Raw genomic sequence first — 22,048 nt, forward strand, 5'->3', positions numbered from 1 at the left:
AATATCATGTATATTACCTTCAATAATATGTAAAATATACCTGGATTATTTAACCCTTTACAAAAGTTCAAACCCTTTTTCTGAGAAAGGTCCCTAATTAGCACAGGTAGACAGATAGTTGAAAGTTCAAAAAATAGTCCTATCTCATTTATTAGTGAAGTTTCTTGAGTTCTGGTTATTGTTTTGTTCAGAGAGGTTATATAGTTATCGTGTCTTGTGAAAAAAACTTAATTTTTAATTTTAGTTCATAAAGTATAATTTTTTTTGTAAACACAAGTGTTTTTTTTGAAAAGGACGAAATGGGAAAAAGTAAAGACATTTCTGAGGAAAAAAAGTCTAGTGTTATAGTGCTACTGAAATTAGGAATACTATCTAATAGAGAAATTTCAAAAAAAGAAAACGTTTCTCTTCAAACAGTGGACAGAATTTCAAAATCAATAAAAAACCAGTCACCCGCCACCAGCAATCGGCGAAAGAACTGTCGTAGGATTAGAAAAACAACACCGAGGACTGATCGAAAAATCGTTCAAAGTGCCTTAGAAAACCGTAGAGCATCAGCAAAAACATTAAAAATAAAATTGGAAGAAGAGGGTATAAATATATCGGTATCAACACTGAGGCGACGTTTTTACGAAGTAAATCTGAAATGCAGGCGCCCTGTAAAAGTACCAAAATTGACACCACGAATGAAAGCGGATCGATTAAAATGGGCCAGGCTACATCGAAATTACTCGGTAGATGATTGGAAAAAGGTATTTATTTAAACTGAATTTTCAACATATCATTTTAATAAATAAACTTATATATTTGAATTAAACTTAAATTTTCATTATTTTTCAGGTCATCTTTAGTGATGGGTGCCGGTTAGAAGCCGTGACTGAGAGCCGTCGATTCATCAGGAGAACACCAATGGAACGTTACAATGAGGCCTGTGTGGTAAAAGTTATCAAACACCCCCCTGCAACAATGATATGGTCATGTATTATTAACAATTTACCTGGGCCGTTGTTTTTCGTGGAAGGAACAATGAACCAAAATTCCTATAAGCAGGTCCTCGAACGAATTTTATTGCCCTTCTACCATACACTCGACCCAACAGAAGGTCCATACACCTTCATGCAGGATGGGGCACCTTGCCACCGGGCTAAATCAATAATAAAATTTTTGTCTAACAAAAATCTGCCTTTGCTACCCTGGCCTGGAAATTCTCCGGACCTTAATCCTATAGAAAACGTATGGATCATGTTAAAAAATAAGGTATACTCATTTCCAAATCCGACAGTAGACTGTCTAAAAAAAATATTCAAAAAATTTGGTCAGAAGACGAAGAAATAAAAAACATGATAAAACAGTGCATTTTAAGTATGCCAAAAAAGAATTGAGGCAGTTATTTCTGCCAAAGGTGGAAATACTAAATACTAACTATATTTATATGAAAATATATGCATAATTTAAGCGTAATAAAGTGTTCATGTGTAAATAAAATTCAATGTTGTTTTATTCAAGGTTTTCTCTGAGTTATTCCTGTTTGAATTGAGAAATTGCGCGAAATTCTGCGTGGCCCTAATTCATTGAGTAGATACTGTATATAAAAATACTAAAATATTTAAAATGTAGGTATGTTTTTTTTACGAGTTACATAATTTTTTATTGTATGTTGCAATGTTAGTTATTTACGTTATTAAATGAAATAATTGATGGAAAATTACCGAAAGACGTTTGTTTATAGCAAATAAAAACCTATCAGCGGAAGCTAAACTGGCAGTGCACAACGGAGTCCTGGTTCCAACTCCAATGTATGGAAGTGAAACATGGAGTTGGCAAACGAAGGATGAAAGTAGACTGAATGCAGTCGAAATGCGATCTCTCAGAAGAATGTGCGACAAAACGATGTATGATAGATGTGCGAATAGTGAAATAAGGAAGGAATGCAAAGCTGAGATAAGCATTATCGATAAAATTAAGAAAGGTGTGTTGAGATGGTTTGGACATATAGAACGAATGAGTGAGGATAGAACGGTAAAACAAATTTATGAGGCGAATGTTAGTGGGAAAAGAAGCAGAGGAAGACCGAGAAAAACATGGCACGATCAGGTATGCCAAATACTTGAAAGTGGTCAGGTTAGGAGTCGTAACAATCGGCGGGTATGTATGAGGAGATGCACGAACGTGGAAGAGGCGAAGAATGTTTGCAAGGACAGAGTGGTGTGGCGCTCTATTCTCTCTGCCTACCCCTGCGGGGAAGCGGCGTGATGGTTGGTTAGTTAGTTAGTTACGTTTGTTATATCAGTCTGCTTAAAATATCTACTTCTTTCATTCGTTTAGTTTTACACCACATACAATATATTAATTATATATGTAATAAAAGTTATAATGAAAATATATTTACTAATTTAATTATTTAAACTTCATGTGCAGAAAATAAATAAGTACGTTGGCGGGCTTATTGCTTAAAAGCAACATCTTCCAACCAACCAAAAACAGACTAGTGATATTGATCAAAACGTTTGATACCATATATAGCTGTTTGCAATCAGAGGGTAGATAGTACTTGAACATAAAAAAAATATAAATTACAAATTAACGTATAAAAAAACATAAATTACAAAATATGATAATAAGGAGGGCAAAGGAAGAAGGGAGTTTAGGGAAGGAGGTAGAGGGAAAATCTAAGGGAGGAGGTTTGATGGACAGTTAGGATTCTAACGATAGATAGTAATGTCTCAGACGTTTCTTATACTATGTTTATTGTTTAGTAAAAACTCATAGAAATTCTTTTTTAAAAAATCCCGTCCGCTATCCGTACCCAAATGGTGAAAAAGGCACTAAAATTGAATGAATTTAAGTATTGTATTATAAAAATAATTACATATAAACTATGGTTTTATTCAATTCATTTTGTCAGAAAAATTATATAAATAAAGTCATAACTTTTAACCGCGGCCTTTTTGTTTATATAGCATACAATGTTGTCTAGCCTCACGCCAGTCTGATGATGTCGAAAACGACGAAATTCGTTCTCTGGTCAAATTAAATTATAATTGTAAAACCTATATAGTTGGTATTTTATTATATAAAAAGCAGTTCTATCGAGAATTATCATTATAAAACTAGAGTCTAATAACAAGTATAATAGGAAATTGATTGTTTCCATGACAAATCCAATTTTTTGCGCTTCAATTGAATTGTAATGGTATCATCGTCAGAATCCATCATATCGACGATCTTTCGGCGAAATATCGGCTAGCTAAAGTTCGTTTTTTAACATTTTTAAAATAAATTTTCAGTCATTTTTCATTGATTGATCCGGCAGCCATTTAGAGGTAAAATCTAACCAGTTTTTTTTTATTCATTCATTCAAACCCTTACCCGCACCCCAATGGTGCATAGGACACTGTATCATATAAACGCAGCGTTATCTTGATCGTTAACACATGAAGGAAAGGTGATCAGCCCTCTGCATCCGGTACCAGTCCAAGGTAATATTGCATAAATATAAGAGTGAAAAAATCACTTGTATTTATTTGACCCCCCCTGGGAATCGAAATCGGGGCCGCCAGTACGGTAGCCGAGCGTGCTGACCATTACACTAACCTAAAGTTTTTAAGTTTAAGCGGAAAATAAAGTTTTACTTAGTAAATACCACTATTCAAATAGTGGTAAAAACTTAGTAAATGTTATATAAAAAATTATCCACTTAATGGATTATTCACCCTTATGTTGAAATAATATATTTCCTGGCTCTCTGAAAGATGTCTCTAGTGAAGTTCCAGTGATTCAATAACAATGTTTCCAAATTGGTTCATATGTATAGAACTTCCAAGAATTTGAGTAGTGTGATTGTCAATCATGGGTAGAATTGTTGAATGTTACACGTATGTAAAGTGATCACTTAACCAAGCCTATCGTAAGCCTTGTAAATGCGCAGACTTCCACATTCTTCTTCATCTATGTTGAGATGTCAAAAAAGTCAATATCTACTAAATGGTTGCGAATTCTGAATTTTTGTTTTATTTTATTTTTTGACATCTCATCAAAGATGAAGAAGAATATGGGTCTTGGCATTTACGGGGCTGACGACCGTCATAGGTTGGTTTAAGTGATCACTTTACACACGTGTAACATTCACCAATTCTACCCATTATTGACAACCACACTACTCAAATGCTTGGAAGTTCTATACATATGAACCAATTTGGAAACATTGTTCTTGAATCACTGGAACTTCACTAGAGACATCTTTTGGTGAGATGAAAATAAGCTTTTTATTGAGCAGAAACTCTTATATTAGTATGTGAGGTCCGAATCCTGGATTAAGACTCCCATATTCTTCTTCATCTTTGATGAGATGCCAAAAAATTACTCCTATAATTGGAGATAATCCAGATTTGTGAACAAGTATTTGGACACACTCAAAATGTTGTAAATAATATATGATCCCTGATTCTTACTTAAAATTTACTGGAAGTCATACCAATGTATGAATTTCCACAGTCACAGAATTTTAAGAAAAAGTGGTATTTACCAAATAAAACATGAATTAAAAATGTATAGATATTACCGCAAAGTGATTGCCGAATGAATACATAATTTTTTTGTTGCTTTATTATATCAGACACTTGTTTTTTCGAGTTTTCTTCTTATCTTATTCACGTTGAAGGAGTCGTTTTTACAAAACCTAAAAAAACAAATCAATTAAACAAATTTATAGAAGCATTGTGACGACGTGTGTGACTCATTACACAATAATTTCGACTCAATATGGCGTCGAAAATAATAATAAAATAAAAGTGCCGATATTAATGCCAGGTTTCAATGGCGTCGTGTTGCCATGAATGTAAAAATGGAATAGCTTATTGTTTTATTCCTAAAAAAATGTATAAAGGATATCGAATAATTTTTATGTATAATTCAATTCAATGCGCAATGGTTTACGTGAGTGAATTATTGATAAATTTAAATATTATATATGTGTATAAGGAAGGATAAAATGGTGATATAACCTCATAACGCATGCCTTGGCAACTCTACATATCATATCGAATTATCTTCTGCTGAATTAATTTGAATATATATGTATATATAAATATATATGTATGTATATATATATATATATATATATATATATATATATATATATATATATGTATGTATATATATATATATATATATATATATATATATATATATATATATATATATATATATATATATATATATATATATATATATATATATATATATATATATATATATATATATATATATATATTTGTCCGCCTCCGTAGTGTAATGGTCAGCACGCTCGGCTACCGTTCTGGAGGTCTCGGGTTCGATTCCCAAGGGGGGTAAAAATAAATGTAAGTGATTTTTTCACTGAAATATTTATTCAATACTACCATGGACTGGTACCTGAAGCGGAGGGCTGATCACCTTTCCTTCACGTGTAAAACGATCATGATAACACTGCGTTTATAAGACACAGTGCCCTATGCAACATAGGGGTGCAGATAAGGGTTTTATTTTAATTTTATTATATATATATATATATATATATATATATATATATATATATATATATATATATATATATATAGATATATATATATATATATATATATATATATATAGGTATATTATATATATAAATATTTATATATATATATATATATATATATATATGTATATATATATATATATATATATATATATATATATATATATATATATATATATATATATATATATATATATATATATATATATATATATATATATATATAAACATATAAGTGTACTTTATAATAAAGTTGTAAAAATTGTCATGTCAAAAATGTTTCTAACGAAATTCATGTAGACGAGAAAATACAATGCCATGAAAACGTTATTTTTTTTGCGAAAATCTGTCACCATTACAATTCGTGGCATTTCATTATCCAATCAGAGATCAGAGAACACATACTATTTCGAATTTGGAACGAACGTTCTTTCGAATCAGAAATGGCGCCAATCCAATTGGACGTTTATAATCGGACATAGCGTTTAATTATTGTCCGATTTTGCGAAGAGAATCGACGCAATAATCGTCGCAAAATATCACTCATTCGAGATTTTATTTCAGTCATTAGTAGGGTGCGTATTCGCGATAGCAAAATTCATATTTCCCTGCCCGTATGTCTAGGTAATAATTAAATAATAATTTTAAAATATGAATATTTGTGTTCATTTGCAATACACAAATGCTCCAATTTCATACTAATTTCGAAAACCTAGTCGACCTTTTTAAAAAAATGGAATCAAGTTGTGGTAGAGTGGGCTTGAACCAAGAAACTCCGACTTAGCGATATCGACACTTACCACTGGCCCACAATTCGACTTAGATTTTTTTTTCGTCGGTGGAGAATTGCATATTTTATTTATAACATTTTTTTCTTCTTACAGATTGCTGACATCATTTTCAATACATCTACTAAGGTAAGACACATTATAGTGTGAATTTATTTTTTATAAGGGTACATACGTTAATTGATGTAGGTTTTTATATATACATATATATATATATATATATATATATATATATATATATATATATATATATATATATATATATATATATATATATATATATATATATATATATATTATATAAAACATATATATCTATATGTTTATAATCCTTTTAATTCTGATTATAATATCTATCCATTCCATTAAATTTCATTTTTCATAAATTGAGAGCTCACTTTATCGAATCTCTACGGTTTTTCAAAAGATACTACATTCGAATTTCAAAATTCGAAGCTCATTTATTCGAATCTCTACGGTTTTTCAAAATATAGTCATTCTAATTTCAAAAATTGAGAGCTCACTTCATCGAATCTATACGGTTTTTCAAAATTTGAGAGCCTACTTCATCGAAACTCTTCGGTTCTTTAAATAAATTATATTTCTTTCATTTGCAATTCCAATTTGAGAATAATAGATTATTTTTTAATACGTCTTATTCTATTTTAATTCTATTTAAAGAGATTATGTGCATTCAGTAGCGACTTTTCAATAGAGGATTATATTTTCTGATAAAATTACATTTGGAAATATAATTGTTTACGAAGAACTACTGACTTACGCATGTAATTTCTTGTTTACATAATTTTTATAGTCTGTTTATAGCATTAAACAATGTTCACATATACGGAGATTTTTATTTTACTCAGATTATACAGTAAAGAAGATTAAAACAAAAGACAATTTTTTATGTGCAAACTTCTACAACTGAAATGTGACAAGTCCACTTTCAACTGCCCGACTGCAAAAATTGCCTAAAACATTGCAAAAATAAATATTTATCAATCGTTAAAATAAATTATTTATTTATTGTTTCGGAACGCACTTTGTGGTAATAGTTTGAATTATAAATAAAACTATTTTTTTACCAATTTGGAGTATTATATTTTAACGACTAGTTTCGGAAGCTACAGATGCTTCCATTTACGTTATGGAAGTAGATGGAAGCACCTGTAGCTCCCGAAACTAGTTATTAAAATATAATAATAAAGTGGTTAAAAACAAGTGTTTTATTTACAATTTAAATAAAATATTTATTGAGATAAGCATTATCGATAAAATGAAAGGTGTGTTGAGATGGTTTAGGCATGTGAGTTGAATGAGTGAAGAAAAAACAGTAAAACCGATTCATTAGGCGAATACGGTTGGTTGTAGAAGCAGAGGAGGACCGAGGAAAAATTGGCATATTCAAGTATTTCAAATACTTGAGCATGGTCATGTCAAGAACCGGTTATGTACGAGTAGATGTGTGAATGTGGAAGAGGCGAAGAATGTTTACAAAGACAGAGCGGTGTGGCGTTCTATTCTCTCTGCCTACCCTTCGGAAAGAAGCGTATTTGGCGTTTTATTTGTAGAACTCGATTAAAATTTTTGTATTTAATATTAAAATCAAAAACTGATTTTTTGAGTCTACTAAATTGTACTGTAATTGTCTACCTGAAGCGGAGGCCTGATCACCTTTCCTTCATGTGTTAACGATCAAGATAACACTGCGTTTTTATAACGCAGTGCCCTATGCACCACTGGGGAGCAGATAAGGGTTTGAATTAAGTAGTTGTTTTGAATACGAGTGCACTTAAAATGAGTTAATTTAAAATTTTTGTAAATTTAAGATTTTGGACTTGCAGCATTTCGTCCACGTTTGTAGTTTGTTATTTTCCATTTTGCCGTAAAAGGAAGCAGTGTGTTTATCTTTCGTTTCATGGTGTTTATTCTTTTATAAATACAGCGCCATAATCACGATATTACGGACAATATTACTATCTGAATATAAATATGGGCTAATTTTAATCTCGAGTCTCGCATAATCACACGATAACTAAAAAATAGCATTTTTAAATACTTATGAAAGCTCGCTTACTAAATATCATATCGCTCCTCCATTTAAAAAGTAACTATAATAATAATAATAATGTAATAAATATATGTATGCTTGGCTACAATAGTTTAGAGACTAGAAGGAATGTGTATTTGATTACGCATTTTTATCCATTGTTGCGCGGTATGATCGATAATCCTGAAATTATCCGGAGCATTGGTCTGTATGTTCCCGATAGTTACCTAAGACGGCGTCGACATAGATTGTTTCACATTCCTATACACAGGACCAACCTGCCGATGGTTATGCCTGTAGGAAGAGCTACCGCTATGTTGAACAATATCACATTGGATATTGATCTGTTCCATGTGTCCGAAGGAGTTTTTCGAAGCGGGATTCTTCTACACCTTTATGTCTTCTTGCTTACTTTTAATATATACGCCTTGAATATTGTTTGTTATGTATATATTATTTTTTGTTGTTGAATAAATTGAATTGAATTGAATATATATATATATATATATATATATATATATATATATATATATATATATATATATATATATATATATATATATATATATATATATATATATATATATATATATATATATATATATATATATATATATATATATTCACACCCTTATCCGTACCCCAATGGTGCATAGGACACTGCATGAAATATCTTATCTTGATCGTTACCTCGTGATCGGTAAAAGTTGATCATCCCCCCGCTTCAGGTACCAGTCCAGGGTAATATGAAATAAATATTAGAGTAAAAAAAAATCACTTATATTTATTTGACCCTCCTGGGAATCAACCCCGGGACCTCCAGAAAGGTAGCCGAGCGTGCTGACCATTACACTACGGAGGTGGATATATATATATATATATATATATATATATATATATATATATATATATATATATATATATATATATATATATATATATGTATATATGTATATATATATATTCTGTGAAATTGGCAGTATGGATTTGGCTGTATCGCTGTCCGAATACATCCGATTCTCTTGGTATAGGAGATTATGTTAATTTATTCGGAAATTAATATCAATAAAGTATAATGTGACACTATTTTTAGGTGCTATTTAAATAACATAAAAATGGTACGTAAATCAAGATTAGAGAGATGTTTCTCTAAATAAGACATTCAGAATATAAATCCCATGATAATTATCCCCATAAAAAATATACACTAGACCAGTGCTCCGCAACCGGTGTGCCGTGGCACAATGGTGTGCCGTGAGCAGGATTCAGGTGTGCCGCAGCCAAATTCAATGTAATTGACATTTTTTTATTATTTTACATTATGTAATTAAATACAAATATAATTGGTCATTGGGTCATTGGTCATTAACACACAATGACAAATTATTTTTCATAACATTGTCTTTTATTTCAAAATTATAATATAATTATAAATACATAATTTTTCAACGTATTTTATGTATTAATTGTTAAATCATTCACAGATTTTTTGAGTCTACTAAATTGTATTTTACTGTGAAAAAATACATAAAAATTAATATTATGATAATTGTTTCGCTTAGTTATGGCATTTTCAATCAAATATTTAGTTGACTCAAAAAATCTGTGTTTGATTTAACAATTAATACATAAATTTAAATGGAGTTCTATAAATGTCAAATTAAATGTCAAATCAATAAATAATTTTTCAATGGTCTTTAAAGCTTTAAAGCTTTTAGCTTTAGGTGTGCCGCGGAATTCTAGGAAGAATTTTGGTGTGTCGCAGGTGAGAAAAGGTTGCGGAGCACTGCACTAGACGACTGAAAATTATTTTTACGCGCTTCTGTCTTACGCTAAATGGAAAATAAATTTATTTTCTATATAACTCATTTATATTGATTAATAATAATTTGTCCGCCTTCGTAGTGTAATGGTAAGCGTGTTTAGCTATCGCACTGGAGGTCCCGGGTTCGATTGCCACGGGGAGGGGTGAATTTTTTTGTGATTTTACACTATAATATTTATTTAGTATTACCCTGGACAGGTCTCTGTGGCTAAATATATAAATTATCCGCATCCGTAGTGTAATGATCAGCACGCCCGGCTTCTGTACTGGAGGTCCCGGGTCCGATTCCCAGGGGGGTCAAATAAATATAATTGGTATTTTCATTCTAATGGAAAAAAATGTTAAACTATAAATTTCCTATTTCAAATATTTAAAAGTGGTAAGGTCAGGAGTCGGAATAATCGGAGCGCACGAATGAGAAGATGTATGAATGTGGAAGAGGCGAAGATGTGTGGTTTTATTCTCTGCATACTTAATTTGTGATGACGAATTACATTGATTATTAATTAATTTCACAATGCTTCTAGACATACAATATCTTTTCATCTGACCAGAAACACGATGACCGTCATGAGCGATGTTATTACGTTCAACAGGTGGCGCTGCCATTGTGAAATAACGCTGTTATGAACCAGCCTATGACAGGTCACAAGCCTTGTAAGTACGCAGACGTCCATACTCTTCGTCATCTTTGTTGAGATCTAGTCATACAATATCTTTTCATCCGACCAAAATCACGCTGGCCGTCATGAGCGATGTTAAGTATTGCGCGCGATGTTATTACGTTCAACAGGTGGCGCTGCCATTGTGAAATAACGCTATGACAGGTCATAAGCCCTGTAGTACCCAGACGTCCATATTCTTCGTCATCTTTTTTGAGACGTATTTTTATTAAAATAATTTAAACTTTGATAGTCTACATTAAGAATCGTATTACAGACCACCTGCGATTACAAGAGATTGCTATATTATATTATTTAAAAAATATCATAATAATTTTTATTATTTTTATTCCAACTCGAATTGTTTTCATTAACATAAACAATGGTAGCCATTGTTATGGAATCTCTTATTTTATTAATATTTTAGTCGCACAATAATATGCGAGTACTCATATTCTGGACTTGCAGTGCATATATCAGCGTTCTGAACATATCGCTCACTCCTTCCAAGAACGTCGTTAATAAAAAATCGTTAATTTTCAGTTGTGCATGTTTTCGGAATGCTCAGAAAATGTACTATATCCCAGCAAAAGAGGCATATTTTTAACTTAATATTTACCCGCTACAGGGCAGAAAGTGTTGTTTTTGCATTTTCAAGAAAAGTATTGTTTAATTATTTTTTTAAATATATTACATATTTTTCAAATGGAGAAAAAACCTTCAGGTTTTAGCTAAAAAGATCTGTTGCACATCAAAAACTTGTCTGTTGCACATCAAAAGATCTGTTGCACATAAAAAAGTGTCTTGATATATCTTTTTAATACATTGTGTTATATTTTTAAACTTTAAAAACGTTCTCCTGAAAAATCAAGTTTTTTGATTTATGACGTTCTTGAAAGGAGTGAGCGATATCAGGTATGATGCTGAGAAAAAATCTTTTCATAAGTTTTTAAAACCAATATTCAATGTATATGATTTCTGTGAATTCTGTAACGTCTTCTTTAAAATAATTAGTTACCATTTTCGGTTTTTGGATTCGATCATTACCTAATCGAACCATTTAATGAACAAATTTTGTTGCGTATTACGTATTTCTAGCTCCTGGTATATTTGACAATTCGCCACCAAAAACTTAAGCTGGAAATATTTCGCTCACTCCTTTCAAGAACGTCATAAATCAAAAAACTTGATTTTTTAGGAAAACGTTTTTAAAGTTAAAAATATAATACAATGTATTAAAAATATATATCAAGCCACTTATTGAACTTTTTACTGTGCAACAGATCTTTTTAAATAAAACCTGAAGGTTGTTTCTCAATTTGAAAAATATTTAGTATATTTAAAAATATAATTAAACAATACCTTTTCTTCAAAATGCAAAAACAACATTTTCTGCCCTGTAGCGGGTAAATATTAAGTTCTTCTTCTTTGATGAGATGTCAAAAATTAATATGAAGATTGACATTACTGAATTTTGAAATGTTATGTTTTATTAAATATTCATATTAATTTTATTTGACTAGTGACCGGGTTTCGTTGTTACTGACAACATCAGACTGACGATGTCGATATCGACAAAATCTGGTCGCTAGTCAAATAAAATAAAAGTGGAAAAAGCTATATAGTTCTTGTTTAATTATTATATATACTGTGTAGAGTCTTTTGAGGTTAAAATAGAGTCCTTTTTAAAAATATAAAACTAGCTATGCAAAATATCCTTTATTTATTGTAAATATACTGTAACAGGAGTAATGTCCGTGTAGTCCATATACAGCAACCCGCAAGTCAGGCGACAAGTGTTTTCCTTCCAAATACGGCGCGGTCAAAAGTCGTGGGCTGTGTTTAATAGATAAGTAGCTGTAGAGAAGCAAAATACATTTGTCATGCTATGCTGTATCTTACCACAGAAGTTGTGTACGGATTACGTGTATATGTATGTACTAAACATTTAATCTAAAATTATAACATTGTAAATCAAACATATGAAATGTGTTTAATTTGCAAGGAAACGAATATTTTATGTAAGAAAGGAAATGTGTGTATTGCAAGTTGGAAAAGGATAATTGCAGCAATGGCCAGGGCACTCGGGGTTGCATTCCCGTATTCGCACAAGCTTGTGAAAGCTACCGGGAAGATATACGACCCCTATGAGAAAACTTTATAAAATTAAATAACATTGTTCAAATCCTAAGTGAAGTGTGTGGAAGTTTTTGGTGAGAGTATTTTTATGTTTTTAATGTTTTATAATTAAATTAACCCTGATGATGACAAGGTTCTTATCGAAACCGGTAGATTAAATTGTATTAATAAAAAAGTGGTTAAAACAAAGTTATTTCATTTTATAAAGTTTATAAAATTTGCCACAAAGTATCTGTGGAAAACATTCACGAAACCTATGAGAAAACGCTAATGTAAATGTATCGTAACTGTGTCCGGGTACACGCGCCCAATGGTGCATAGGGCACTGTATCCAATCCATTTAGCGTTATCTTGATCGTTGATTGCATAAAAACAAGGTTAAATCTTGCGTTTTGTTGCATTTAATTCGGTTTTTTTATTCATTATATTTGTCTGAAAAGTCAAGTGGGAATCTCAAATAAACTGGCCAACAGTTTACAACTTTTATTTTGTAACTGGCATGAAAATACCTGATCTTTATGCACTTTGCATAGCTGAATTCAAAAACGAAAGAAAAAAATTGTAGCACGTCAGATTTTTTAGTTATGGGTATTTTTAATTCTGATATTGACTAAAGTTTATTTTATTATTTATATATAAAAATACATGTATATAAATACATAATGCTATCGTATTCAATATAAATAAGTTAATATATTTCCACTGTTACTCCATAATTATCAAAACTTTTTTTGAATCCCTTAGACCTTAGACTAAAGCATGTCTAGATACCAACCACTATTACGGTTTCAACGTATGGGGTCCATACAAACAGTAATATGACTGTAACATCAAAACTTGACGTGATACAAGCTTGTCACCATATAGACATTGAATAAGAACGATTAACTTAGTCCAAATCAGTCATCAATATTTCAGTTAAAAAATCATTGTTGGCCAGCGTTAGATTGCTATGAAGATTTGGTTGAAGCAGACGTTTTGTTATGGTTTTTTGTGCGTTCTTATACGTTTCTATACATGTTTTATACATTTTATACACTTTATACTCTCCCGGTCGAGTCCACGGGACCCCATATGACCCCGACGGGCCCGACATGGCTGGGGACCGAATTCCTTGGTGTATTGTTGTATTTTCGCCATGAATAATATCACACACACCATACATAAACATCTCCATAACGCACGGCTCGCCAAAATGTGGCTCGGGAGCCGCACGCGGTCTTTGAACCTTTAATATCAGTTTTTTATTTACTTTTAAATACATATCTCTCACTCCTCTAAAAATCGTCAATTTTCAGTTGTTCATGTTTTCGGAATACCCAGAAAATGTACTATATCCCAGCAAAAGCGGCATATTTTTATCTTAATATTTACCCGCTAAGGGCAGAAAGTGTTGTTTTTGCATTTTGAAGAAAAGGTGTTGTTTTTTTTAATATACTTAATATTTGTCAAATGGAGAAAAAATATTTAGGTTTTACCAAAAAAGATCTGTTGCACAGTAAAAGTTCAATAAGTGGCTTGAAATTTATTTTTAATACATTTTATTATATTTTTAAACTTTAAAAACGACCTCCTGAAAAATCATTTTGATATATGACGTTATTCAAAGGAGTGAGCGTCATGTTTTGTCAAACAATGAGGCGCCATATTTTACACATGATAAAACGAGAACAAACATAGAAATAATCTTTAAATGCAGAAAAAGGATAAAGGTGTACTAGAATTGCAAACCGATTTGTCTCTTAAGAATTTTTTCAATCGTTGTAATCCGCATATTTGGCCCTTTGGCAAAAAAGTTTGGCGACCACTGGTACAGCATAACGAAAACCTTTGCTAACAGGCATACACCGTCTCACTATATTCTTCTTCTAACCCTTATTCGCACCCGATGGTGCATAGGGCACCACATCGTATTGAAAACTAACTAACCATCACGCCGCTTCCCCGCAGGGGTAGCGGCGTAGCACACCATTCTGTCTTTGCAAACATTCTTCGCCTCTTCCACGTTCATGCATCTCCCCTCATACATCGTATTGACGCTGTGTTATCTTGATCGTCACTTACATGAAGGCAAGGTGATCACTCCTGCGCTCCAAAGACCAGTCCAGGGTTATGTTAAATAAATATACAATTTAAAATCACTAATATTTATTTCCACCCCCCCCCCTCCCTGGGGATTGAACTCGGGACCTATAGAACGGTAGCTAAACACGCTAACCATTATCCACATACTACCTGCTGATATGTTCTATGTTCATATACATTTCTGACTCTTTTCCGCACTTAATGGTGCATAGGGCACTGCATCAAATGGAAGCAATGTTAATTTTATCATTTATCGAACGTAGGCATGGCGATTAGTCCTGCGCTGCTGGTGCCAGTATATAGGGTTTTTGAGTGTGTCCAAATACTCGTCCACAAATCTGGATTATCTATTATTTTTTGACATCTCATCAAAGATGAAGAAGAATATGGAAGTCTGGGCTTTTACGGGGCTGACGATCGTCATAGGCTGGTTTAAATAAATTATTATTTCACATTATTTTCGACATCTCAACATAGATGCTTAGATATTTAGCTAAGACCAAGTCGGCTGTCCAAACTCAAAACACAGTAAGGGACATTTTTTGTAGCAGTTTTTTTTTGCATTTTTGGACTATGTATAATCTACTTAGCCCAAAAATGCAAAAAAACTATAAAGTACTACAAAAAATGTCCCTTACTGTGTTTTGAGTTTGGACAGCTGAAGTGTTTGGGTCATATAACATACTCACATGCGTATAGAGCGCGCGTTCGGGTATATGTGATGAATCGAATATCCATATTCCTTCGGAGCGTTCGAGTGGAAAAAGCTGTCGGGAGAATTTTAATTGATTGTTTATTTTTATATTCTCCAGATTTCAGTATTTCCCGTGTGAAGAGTTACATATACGAATCTGTGTCGGTTTATTACTGAGGCCAGTGGCGTGCGGTCCATGTAGACGCATAACCAATACCTACCCTACTAAAAATATAACTATCTAACTAACTTATTTTATTTTTATTTTTATTATTTTGGCTCAACACAGGCTTTGCCTTAAGAGCCATAATTCAGATTAATTATATGTACATGTGTATTTAAGAAATAAATACATCTCGATTTAAGGGGTTACACGCAATATGGAAGATTCAGTATGCTATCGGCTGCGCGAGAAGCCGGTCGTGTCTCTGCGCACGATCAAAGTAATATAAATGTATATATATATATATATATATATATATATATATATATATATATATATATATATATATATATATATATATATATATATATGTATATATATATATATATATATATATATATATATAATATATATATATATATATATATATATATATATATGTATATATATATATATATATATATATATATATATATATATATATATATATATATATATATATATATATATATATATATATATATATATATATATATGCATTAATTTTTTTTTTAGAATATGCATACTAAAATATTAAAATATATTTTTTTAACCCATTACCTTTCTAGAATAAAATAACAACTTTATGTCATTTTTTCCACATGAATTTCATTTGACCAGCAATCGTGTTTATGGCTCCAGACTGGTCCAGACCAGTCCCACGATGTCGGTTACAACGAAACCCGGTTGCTGGTCAAATAAAATTCACATGGAAAAAATTACATAGTTGTTATTTTATTCTATAAAACAGTTTTACCAATGTCAGACACTTAGATGATTTCCTTTCAATCAACTCTTTTCTTTTTAATAAATACCATATATTTATTTCGAAATAAAACTTATTTTTTCTGTACAAAAACGGTGTATAAAACAAAAAATTCAATTACATCATATCGCTCACTCCTTTCAAGAACGTCATAAATCAAAAAAACTTGATTTTTCAGGAGAACGTTTTTAAAGTTTAAAAATATAATACAATGTATTAAAAATAAATATCTATCCACTTATTGAACTTATTTACTGTGCAACAGATCTTTTTAGGTACAACCTGAAGGTTTTTTCTCCATTTGAAATATATTAATATATTTTAAAAAAATAATTAAATAATACATTTTCTTCAAAATGCAAAAACAACTGTTTCTGCCCTGTAGCGGTTAAATATTTAGCTAAAAATATGCCGCTTTTGCTGGGATATAGTACATTTTCTGGTCATTCCGAAAACATGCACAACTGAAAATTGACAATTTTTGATTTATGACGTTCTTGAATGGAGTGCGCGTTATATTACCTGGGTTTAAAGAAAATTATGTTGCGGGCTATCGAATATCCCGGCTTAAATCCCGGGGTTTTTGGATATTTGGAGAAGGATAGCATTTAGAAAATGAAGGAATGGATGTTTATGGCTCCAGACGATCCTAAGTCATAAAACTCGGACTGGTTTTGGGCATTTCGAAGGATAAATAATAAACCGTGCCTCGATACGAACATTTTTCAAGCCCAAACTACCAGACAATGGAATGGATTCGAGATGAAATTAAAAATTCTCATTTTAAAGCGGTCGGTCGCTCATATCGGCAGTGTAAAGGCAAAGGGGTACATCTGTCTCAGACCAAATTTTACAGGAGAGGAAAAACAAACTTGTGAAATTAAATAACTCATTTGTTTTATGTATTTTTATATGTACATATCTTAATAAAACTAAATAAGTATGTCAACCACAGCTATATATATATATATATATATACTTTTGCCAGATTATGGAATACACTATTTTAGACATTTTGTGGAACAAACATATATAATAAAAATAATAAAACCCTAATCCGTACCCCAATGGTGCATAGGGCACTGTGTCGTATAAACGCAGTGTTATCTTGATCTTTAACACATGAAGGAAAGGTGATCAGCCCTCCGCTTCAGGTACCAGTACCAGGGCACTGCATTATATAAACACAGTGTTATCTTGATCGTTAACACACGAAGTAAAGGTGATCAGCCCTCCGCTTCAGGTACCAGTCCATGGTAATATTAAATAAACATTACAGTGAAAAATCACTTATGTATATTTATTTTTACCCCCCTTGGGAATCGAACCCGGGACCTCCAGAACGGTAGCCGAGCGTGCTGACCATTACACTACGGAGGCGGACAAAACAACAAACAGAAAATGAAAAATTTTACGGATATACCCCTTTACCATTATACATAGCTTTATATTACACTACTGACATATGGAATCGTGCATATATCGTAGTCATACAGGAGAAAGTGACCAAGTCCATTGTTTTACAAAAACGTGATCAATGACTATTTGATATCTTACTAGCTTAATATTGCCCTGAAATAATCCCAAAGGATTTTAAACTTGGAAGTATAATATATTGACTAGTTAAAAATGACAAACTGCATTGGTGTTTATTTTCTTGCCAAAAGCAATAGTGACTTAAATGGCCCTCCTGAACATTTTACGTTTAGGTAGTTGGTCACTTTCTCCTGTACGACTACGATATGTATAACAAATATCATAAATGTATATTTTTTTATTTAAACTTCATGTACAGAAAATAAATTAAATAAACATTGGCGGGCTTATTGCTAAAAAGCAATATGTTCCAACCAACCAAAAACAGACTAGCGATATTGGTCAAAAACGTTTGATACCATATATAGCTGTTTGCAATCAGAGGGTAGATAGTACTTGAACATTTAATTTTTTTTTCAAATTCATGATAGTAAGGAAGGCAAAGGAAAAAGGGAGTTTAGGGAAGGAGGTAGAGGAAAAAACTAAAGGAGGACGTTTGATGGACAGTTAGGATTCTAATGATATATAGTAATGTCTCAGACGTTTCTTTAAAGTTATTATATATATATACGTGTAGAAGAATATGAATACGAGTGTGTGGAAAATCATTGTATGACAGAATTAAAACGAAGATATAAGAAAGAAATGCAAGGCTGGACAAGTGATAATTGAAAAGATTAAGAAGATTTCTTGAATGCTTTCCGCAGATACTTTGTGGCACATTTTATAATGATTAAGAAGAATAAAGGTATGGACATGTGGAGCGAATAGGTAACGAGATAATTACTAAGAAAGTATATTAGGCGAATGTTTGCGGGAGAACATGTCAGGGTTAAACATGATCGTTCATTATGCAAAGTTATACTCCTCATAACTCCTGCGCTCCGGGTATAAATATTTCCTTCTAACCCTTATTTGCACCCAATATTGCATAGGGCACTGCATCTGATCGATGCATTGTCATCTTGATCATTAATTAATTAAGCCAATGTGATTTAGTCTCGCGTTTCTTGTACCAAGTGCACACAAAGCACCTCTTCTACATAAACTTGATCGTTTATTAGATACGCAAAGATATGCTCCTCATAACTCCTGTGCTCCGAATACATGAATTTCCCTCTAACCCTTATTTGCACCCAATGGTGCATAGGGCACTGCATCTGATCGATGCATCGTCATCTTGATAATTAATTGCGCGAAGGCGATGTGATTAGTCCCGCGTTTCTTGTGCCAAGTGCACACAAAGCACCTCTTCTACATAAACTTGATCGTTTATTAGATACGCAAAGATATGCTCCTCATAACTCCTGCACTCCGGATACATGAATTTCCCTCCAACCCTTATTTGCACCCAATGGTGCATAGGGCACTGCATCTGATCGATGCATCGTCATCTTGATAATTAATTGCGCGAAGGCAATGTGATCAGTCCCGCGTTTCTTGTGCCAAGTGCACACAAAGCACCTCTTCGACATAAACTTGGTCGTTCATTAGAAACGCAAAGCCATGCTCCTCATAACTCCTGCCCTCCGGATACATGAATTTCCCTCCAACCCTTATTTGCACCCAATGGTGCATAGGGCACCGCATCTGATCAATCATCACCATTAATTGCATGAATACCTACCTATAATATTTATGAAATATTTTTTTTAAATATGAATATTTTTGTGGTATTTAACATAAACCGTCCCATGTCAGAAATTACATTTGAATCAAATAACATATGGTAGTCTCGCTTTTATAAGACTTACTAAGAACAGACATGTTTTAAATATTCTGAAATGTGTAATATTAATTATGTTTTGGCCAGCGGCTCTCAAAATGTGGGGGCCGTTTGAATTTCGTTTGAAAATTATTACTTTACAGAAATAAGTTTTGTTAAAAAAATATTGTTGATATTTTTGGTGTTAATGAGGCTAATGTGGTCGGTGATAGAAACAGAGGAAGACCCAGGAACACTGGGATTATTTTAGGTATTTGACACTACTTTGAGTCGTATATATTTGTCTCACTGATATGTGTGTATTTTTAGATAGTTTATACCTATGTCCGCCTCCGTAGTGTAATGGTCAGCACGCTCGGCTACCGTTCTGGAGGTCCCGGGTTCGATTCCCAAGGGGGGTAAAATAAATATTAGTGATTTTTTCACTGTCATATTTATTCAATATTACCCTGGACTGGTACCTGAAGCGGAGGGCTGATCACCTTTCCTTCATGTGCAAACGATCAAGATAACACTGCGTTTATATGACGCAGTGCCCTATGCACCATTGGGGTGCGGATAAGGGTTTTATTTTATTATTATTATACCTTTTACAAGTAAACTCACATCCTAAGGAATCTCACAAGTAAAGCCATTAAACTTAGTAACTTCATTGCTAACTTAGAACAATTGAATTGTATGAACTCATGGCTTTAACAATTGTTTTAGCCTAGAATTTTGAAATTTCATTTATTGATTCGGCAGTGACTTTGTGGTAAAATCTTTCCATTTTTAATTTAAGATTTACTTGGTACTTGGCGCCATTTCTTATAATCTATTGTGACACGTGTTTCATTGCATTCTCAAATACCGTGTCACAAATGATTTTAAGAAATAGTGGTATTTACTAGAAAATTCTCCTTGCCTATTATGTACAAGAATTTATAGCATATTTAGTTTTAATGTCTTAAAAATATTATTGGATGTGTATACTTCATAATAAATTAATAAGGTTGATCCCTAAAAACAATATAAAAGATACAACAATAAAATACGCACAATGGATTCAATATCTTATATCGATCAAGATTTTTCACATAGCTCATTTATTTGTATATAATTTATATTTGAAGCTCTGACATTGTGATTATTATATCTTCTTTTTTAATTCTGTCATACAATGATTTGAATCATTATTTTTCAAATATTGTCCCACAGTTTAGCAAGTCCTGGAACGTCTCGAATGGGAATCGGTGTACGCAGCGAGTAGAGGGGATAGAGAATGAATAAAGAAAGAAGAGGGAAGGGTTATAGTAGAGATACCGAGGAATAAATTAAACTCTTCGGACCATTAGTCCTGAAGGGGACTATTCTTTACGAAAAAATATATTTTTTTCTTGTTTTTTTTACAAAAATATTTTTTATTATGTATCCATTTATTTAATTCACAATTTATACATATTTAAAACTTTTTTTGTTTGTTGCAGAGACCCACCAAGCCACCTTGTGTGTCTTGTCGGTGGAGTTCTTCTTTTATACATTTTTTTGTTTTTAACGATTTTAACCTAATATAAAAGATATAAATCCCTTACCGCACCCCAATGGTGCATAGGGCACTGCTTCATATAAACGCAGTGTTATCTCGATCGATTACACACGAAGAAAAGGTGATCACCCCTCCACTTCAGGTACCAGTCCAGTGTCATATTGAATAAATATTAGAGTGAAAAAATCACTTATATTTATTAAACCCCCCTGGGAATCGAACCCGGGACCTCCAGAACGGTAGGCGAGCATGCTGACCATTACACTACGGAGGCGGACAAACCTAATATACACACAAAAAAGAGAAAAAATTAAGAATATAAACATTTTACCATTTTCTTAAAATTAAGTCTCGATCATTTACCCATTCCTTTATTTTGCCTTTGTTCCATATTTTATTTTGACCTCTAACATCCGTCGGCAACAAATTAAACATGTTCGCAACGATATATTGCAGTGTTGGACTCCCATATTTATTGTTAATTCTTGGG

The 22,048-nt window shown here is 32.1% G+C and overlaps 2 protein-coding genes across 5 annotated transcripts in view; both read left to right on the plus strand.

Moving 5' to 3' along the window:
* The window catches only part of LOC148312752 (uncharacterized), a 518,102-nt gene that overhangs the window by 333,041 nt on the left and 163,013 nt on the right, over nt 1-22,048 (plus strand). The gene's annotated exons all lie outside the window — the stretch shown is intronic.
* Nucleotides 1-22,048, plus strand: part of LOC148312755 (zinc finger protein castor homolog 1-like) — a 195,965-nt gene that overhangs the window by 2,645 nt on the left and 171,272 nt on the right. For all 4 annotated transcript variants that reach the window (XM_088273839.1, XM_088273832.1, XM_088273852.1 and 1 more), the window contains exon 2: nt 6,442-6,474. The gene's annotated coding sequence lies outside the window, so the exon portion shown is untranslated. The remainder of the gene's footprint in view (nt 1-6,441; nt 6,475-22,048) is intronic.

Source organism: Brachycentrus maculatus, unplaced genomic scaffold, assembly GCF_059751285.1.
Source record: "Brachycentrus maculatus isolate JH-2025_06_01 unplaced genomic scaffold, ASM5975128v1 h1tg000033l, whole genome shotgun sequence".
Classification (NCBI taxonomy): Eukaryota; Metazoa; Arthropoda; class Insecta; order Trichoptera; family Brachycentridae; genus Brachycentrus; species Brachycentrus maculatus.